Below are 6797 nucleotides of genomic sequence, written 5' to 3'. Positions count from 1 at the left end.
ATCTCCTTGCTCTGCCTCTGTTTTCCACCCCAAAATGCCATGTATCCTTCCCGCCTCTTAGGATCTCCTTGCTCTGCCTCTGTTTTCCACCCCAAAATGCCATGTATCCTTCCCTCCTCTTTGGATCTCCTTGTCCTGCCTCCATTTTCCACCCCAAAATGCCATCTAGCCTTCCCTCCTCTTTGGCTCTCCTTGCTCTGCCTCCGTTTTCCACCCAAAAATGCCATCTATCCTTCCCTCCTCTTTGGATCTCCTTGCCCTGCCTCTGTTTTCCACCCCAAAATGCCATCTAGCCTTCCTTGTGAATCGTTTTCCACAAGCATTCGCACTGTCACACACAGAGAAATTTTTTAAAATGCCGCTTGCAAAGCGACCGGTGCGAGAGGGGAGGCATGTTCCACCTACTGTCCTCCCTCTGACCTAAATCCCTCCCCTGAACTTGACCCAATCATGACTGGGGCCAAGTTCACATTTGCCGGCAGCAGGGAAGAAATGGGTTTTCCTAAAAGACACGGGAAATAATCCACTTTTGGAAAAAACGCTCTAAGGAGGATTTGCCCTGGTTTGGGTGTGTAAAACCCTAATTCGGATGTGTTTAAACTGGTGCCAATGGGAACTTCCAACTTTGTAACTTCTGGGTTACAATTCGGTACAAAAGGTAGTCTGAATGGCCCTTTAGACTAACACAAATAAAACATTTTGAACAGCCCATTGTTAGCTAACATGTCTGCATTTGATCCAGTATTGTCATTGTAGGACGGGGGGGCGGTGACACCTTAAAGGGCAGGTGACATCACTAGTCCCCAAACATCTGCCTTTTGGCAGAAATGGGCTGTGACAGCCAACTGTGTCATTTTAAAATGATGAAGAGATGGAAATTCTTTTTAAATTTTCTTTAAAACATCACATCTTACCAAATTTTCACTTTAAAAACATGAAACCATGTATATGTAAATACAGTTAGACTGTGCATATACAATTGTCAATTAAAGGTTGTTTATGTCACAACTATTGCCATTACATTCAGTGATATATGGGAATTACAACTGATGAGTAACAATAGTTAAAAAAACAAAAAAAATTATTAAAGATTCTGTATGATGTAGTATGGGACAAGGCCAATAGAGGGGATATCACCATGAGTTACTTCACTGAGTGACACCAACCTTAGTGATGCCACTGGTTTGATGTGGTCCATCATGCAATCTGTCTGTTCCCACTCCTCCTTTTCTAATAGTTGAAGGATTGTATGAATGGAGTAAAGCAAGCTGGACATCCTTCAGTAGAGTAAGTAAATTTGACTGGCAGTTGAATTTTATTACAGCACTGGTAATGTCCTCCATTATACATGAGGGCAACAGGATAGTTTAGAGGGGGCTGGGAACTGTTCAGTCTGCTTCCATGATTTCAGTATATCCTAATAGGCACCCTCTTGAGCTTCCCTTTGCCAAAAATTGCCCCCATGGGATAATCACAGCCCTAGAAGACATTGGGGTAGGAAATTATCTATTCTAAGGCTATTAGGTGGGGCAGGTTCCAAAAAAACATTTTTTGTTTGTTTGTTTTGAAAACCAGAAATGCCTGCCAGTTCATTTCCAGTTTTGAAAAAATGGGCAGATGCAGCCAGAGAAATGGGATGGCTGCAGTCATCGCTGCTGCTGTACATGTGCAGTTTAAAAGATACATAGCAGGTCACATGGCACATACAATTATGTCCTCCAAACAAAGGAGGATGCCTTCAAGGCTCAGGTGTAGTAAGGTGGCACAGGTGTCTGACCTAGGGCTGGTGTTGTTCAACAGCTTTTAAAATATGGCGCGTTACAGACTGCCCAAAATGGGCAGTCTGCCGCCGCCGCCGGTTGCTGCATCCGGGAACCACAGCGGCCAAACCGCACGGTTCCCAGGCGCAGCCAGAAAGAAGCGCCGAAATGGCGCTTCTTTCTGGGCCCCGGAAGTGGCGCCGCAAGGTGCTAGTCACGCACTCGCAGCGTCACTTCTGCCGCGTGACGTCCGGACGCTATGCATCTGCAACGTCAAAATGGTGGTCCCCGTGTGGACGGCCGCCACCATTTTGTACGGACTCGGTCCATACTAGGGTTGAGAGGCGTCAACCCTAACATGCCCCTTTGGCGTGTCTGTAACGTGCCTATGACTTGCATGATAAAACAGAGGGCAAGCTTATCAAATCTCCAAGTGATACAAAATGAGGAAGGATAAATAATAAATCAAAAGACAGGATCAGTATTCAAATTGGAAAATTCAGATTGGAGAGCTGGAGCAAAATTAACAAAATGATTTTCAAGAGGAATACAGTAAATGTAAGATATTACCTTTGGGTCTAATCTCACTGGGAAAAATTATGCACAAATAATGTGGTTTGACACTGCTTTTAACCGCCATGGCTTAATGCTATGGAATTCAAGGTGCTGTAGTTTTGAGAGACGTTTAGCCTTTATCACAGAGCTCTGCTGCCACCACAAAGTACAAATGTCAAGACTCCATAGCATTGAGCCATGGCAGTTAAAGTGTTGTCAGACTGCATTATTTCTGCAGTGCAGATGCAGCCTACATAACAGGGCATGTAAAAAGATCTAGGGGGTTTAGATGATGAACTAAACATGAATCAGCAATCTGATGCAGCATTTATAGAAGCCAATGCAGTTGTAGACTGCATGAAGAGCAATATAGTGCCCAGATCAAGAGAAATAATAGTTACCACTCTATCCTGCTTTGGTCAGGCTTCACCTGGAGTAATGTGTCCATTACTGGGCACCACAATTTAAGAAGAATATTGACAAGCTGGAACAATGACTTAAGGGGATGGATATGTTTGGCTTGAAGAAGAGAATATCTGAGAGATGATATGCCAGGCCCCTAAATATCTGAAGAGATGTTATGCAGCAAATGGAGCAAACTTTTTTCTTTCTGCTCCTGAGACCAGAACATGAAACAGTGGATTGAAATCGCAAGAAAAGAGATTCCGCCTAAATACTGTATGTGGGCCCACTAATTGCATCTGAGGAAGTAGACTGAAGTCTAGAAAAGCTCATGCTGCCAACTTCAGTTAGTCTCAGAGATGCTACAAGATTTACTGTCTCTGAAAGCCACCTTGAATCTCACTGATAGAAAGGCAGCATATTAAATAAATAAGTAAACAAACAAATTTAGCTGTATAATTCCTGCATGGTAGGGGGTTGTCCCTTGCAGTTCCTTCCTATGATATGAATTACAGTATTACTAAAGGGTTGCAAGTGCTGAAATCTAGCATCTGTAAAGGCACTTTCATCATTGTATGTCAGGGGTGGGAATCGTGTGGTTCACCAGATATAGTTGCACTTCAATTCCCAGCTGCTTGAACCAGTATATCTAGTGGAGATCCAAGGACCATGTTTCCCTCTCTTGCTGCAACTAATGGTTGGGCTAGCCTTGGACTAGAGTGGATTCATTTATAGATGAAGATGCATAAAGTCATATCCTCAACATACTCTAAATACAGGGAGATGACAACCCTCAGCCATATTCTTGTACCTCAATTCCAAACTCCATATTTTGGTGACACCTTCACTGTGTGTGTCTTCAAGTTGCCTGTTAACTTATGGTGAACCCATGAATTTCATAGGGTTTTCTAAGGCAAGGAATACACAGATATGGTTTTGCCAATTCCTTCCTCTGAAATATACTCTAAGCATCTGGTATTGATTGGCAGTATCCCAGCTGAACCTGCTTAGCTTCCAAGAGCAGTCTGGATCTTCATAAACTGAAAGAACCAGTGTTAGGTGAAACAAAAGGCATAACAATTCACTGGACAATTAATTTTGTTCCCCCCCCCCCCAATGAAGGTATGATCACAATATGGACGTTAGGTCTGTTCTCTGTTCAGCACTAGTATTCCTGCATTTGTTTGACTCAACTTGTAATGTAGGTCTAGAACCTACACAGTGCACCACTAGGTGACCTGAATTAAGTTCCAATTTGAGTCCTTTCAGACTTATTTGTTCCTGGCCCATTCATACAAATAAAACCTGCTCACAGGTATGAATATACATCCTAATACATTGGCTTGGTTTATCTCTCCAAATGCTGTATGCTTTCCATCTCTGCAGTACAGAATCAATTTAAAGACTTTATGAATAGAATCCTTGGTAAAGTGAATTTTGTCTATGTTTCTATCACAGGTGTGTGACCTGGCCTTCTGTGTGAATTGTGAAATGGAGTAAATGAAAAATGTGAGGCCACTGTAACTAGGTTAATAGTAAATTAGCATTTTTCTACTGGAGTGTGGGAAAAGGAGGTGAAAAGCATTGTTAATTCTTCCTCCCTTTAAAAAATGTTTAGGAAACTAGTCAGTTATCTGACAACTGAACAATTTCCATTGCTGCTTAACATTCAGGCACAGTAAGGAAAAAAACAGCCTCAGTTACCATCATACCTATTAAAGTCAACAGAGCATTACGAAGAAGATGTACAGTTACTTGAAAGAAAAGTTCTAGAGAGAACCAAAAATAAAATGAGCTAAAAGGCAGAGCCTGTGATGGTGGGGAAGTTTAATAATTCATGTACCACCTGTAGTGGTGATTGGTCTTTGTTAATGGGGTGGTTGTATTATGACCTTTAACAATCTATTCAAGGTGTTTGATCCTAGTCCCCCAATAAGACTAAAACCTGAAGGAGATTTAATTGAATACCCACCATGTTAAAAATAACGCTTTTAGTCCAGGGATGTTGTTGGACTGCAAGTCCCTGCAGCCCTAAGCAGGATAGCCAATGGTGAGGAATGCTAAGAACTACAAACCAGCAATGTAGGCAAGGCTTTATGATTGCTATATCTGACCTCATCAGAACCTGGAAAAGTTACCTTTTTTCTATTTTCTATTTTGCTATTTTATTCTACAACTCTAGAAATCCCCAGCCAGTGGTTGTGTTGGCTTGGAGATCTGGAAGCTGTTGCACCAAAAATAACTTTTGCAAGCTCTGACTAATAATAAAGGAATCTTAGGGACAAATTAAATGAGACCATAGGAGATCCATGTTTAAATCTCTCATGTTTAAAACACACAAAAAAGCACAAAAACAGCTATATGTGCAGAAACTGAGTCAAGGCCATGATATTGAGGGAAACATATTCTAATTTAGGAGTGAATAATATATATTTGGGTTCCCAGAAAGCCAGTAACTTTCTTCCACTGTTATTTCCAGTCTGTCTTTGGACAGAAAGGGCTATTTAAATTTTAAATGTCCTGTGGAGGCAGCAAAGTTGTTTCATGGATCTGAGATAGGTTTTGATAACATCAAAGCCATTAGAAAATTTAGGAAGTACATCTACTGCTTCTAGATACTGTCTTTCTGATCTAAATATCTTCTCCAACATTGTCTCATGGTCTGCAGGCATACTATGTCCATAGAGGTTTGGAGCGATGTGGTACCACTGGTGGGACATAAACACTGCCTAAGTGGGACATTGGTGTTTTGGTGACAGCACCTACATTATTTCTGTATTAATACTCGCCGGTATGGCCATGTCTCCCCTCTGTTGTCATCCCTTCACTGGCTCCCCTTTCCCTTCTGCATTCGGTACAAGCGTCTCCTGCTCACCTTTAAAGCCCTGCATGGGCTGGCCCCTCCCTATCTCTCTCAACTACTTTCTTCCTACATCCCCACTCGTTCCCTCCATTCTGGTAGTCAAGGTCTCCTGTCCCAGCCCAGAATTTCCACAGCCCCGTCCCAGATTCGTCCCTTCTCGCTTGCTGCCCCTCACTCCTGGAACCTCTTCCCCTTACAAGCATGACTCAACATGTCTCTAACCAGCTTTAAAGCTGAGTTAAAGACCATATTCTTTAGGGAAGCGTTCCCAGGGAGTCTGTGATTGTGTCCTGGTTGTTCAGATGTTTGGCTCAATAGTGGATATTGCTGTTTTAACTTGTTTCATATGAGGTTTTTAATTTGTTGCTTTAACTTTTAGATTGTACGCCATAGGCAGGCTTTTATATTTTATATTCTTGATTTTACTTGGTTTTGTACAGCGCCGTGTAGATTTACGGCGCTTTATAAATAAAGTTAATAATAATAATAATAAATATTGGGAATAATATTATAGCACAGCAATTCTTTCATTAGACTCTTTGTGTTTACAGCAACCATAACAGTAATATTTGCCCCCTGCTAATGGAATTTTCCACCATGAATGGAATGGAATTACTGGGGGGGGGGTTGCATTCAGTCCCAGCAATACAGATGGAATTTTTATATCATTAAAATGTACCAGAAATGGTGAATTGATCAATAATAACAGAATGGCTATATGTATACAAATGTCCTTCTCAAAACAAATGTTTTGAATCTTTTAAATACTACCTAAAAGCTTCTTCAAAAATGCATCCTGGGATGATTTTTCCCCCTTTCAACCATTTCCAGTTTTCTTATGATTTCCATTTTGGTGGCAAAATGTATAGCTCTATGCATTTTCTGTTAGGAAAATATGCAGAGATAAACGCAGAGTAATCTTGGAAGCTTGTGAGTAGATAGGGAAACTGGCAGACTGGAGCCTTGCCAGGAAAAACAGCTGCTAGATTAAAGCACCGTAGGCTGGCTTTTCTCCAAAGAGGCACTGTTTATTTTTGTTGCAAACACACACACGAGAACAAAGCTACACAGACAAACTCCTCCTACTACAAACCCGCACTGTACAATAATGATTTGAGCTTATATACACTTTTGCCATGTGGCAATCTAGCTCAACCCCTTCCTGTACAATTTCCTGTGTTACCTGGATTACAGTCCACCATTCCAGATGACACAGC

Source organism: Sceloporus undulatus, chromosome 4 (genome assembly GCF_019175285.1).
Source record: "Sceloporus undulatus isolate JIND9_A2432 ecotype Alabama chromosome 4, SceUnd_v1.1, whole genome shotgun sequence".
Classification (NCBI taxonomy): Eukaryota; Metazoa; Chordata; class Lepidosauria; order Squamata; family Phrynosomatidae; genus Sceloporus; species Sceloporus undulatus.
Note: the sequence above shows the minus strand (reverse complement) of the source record.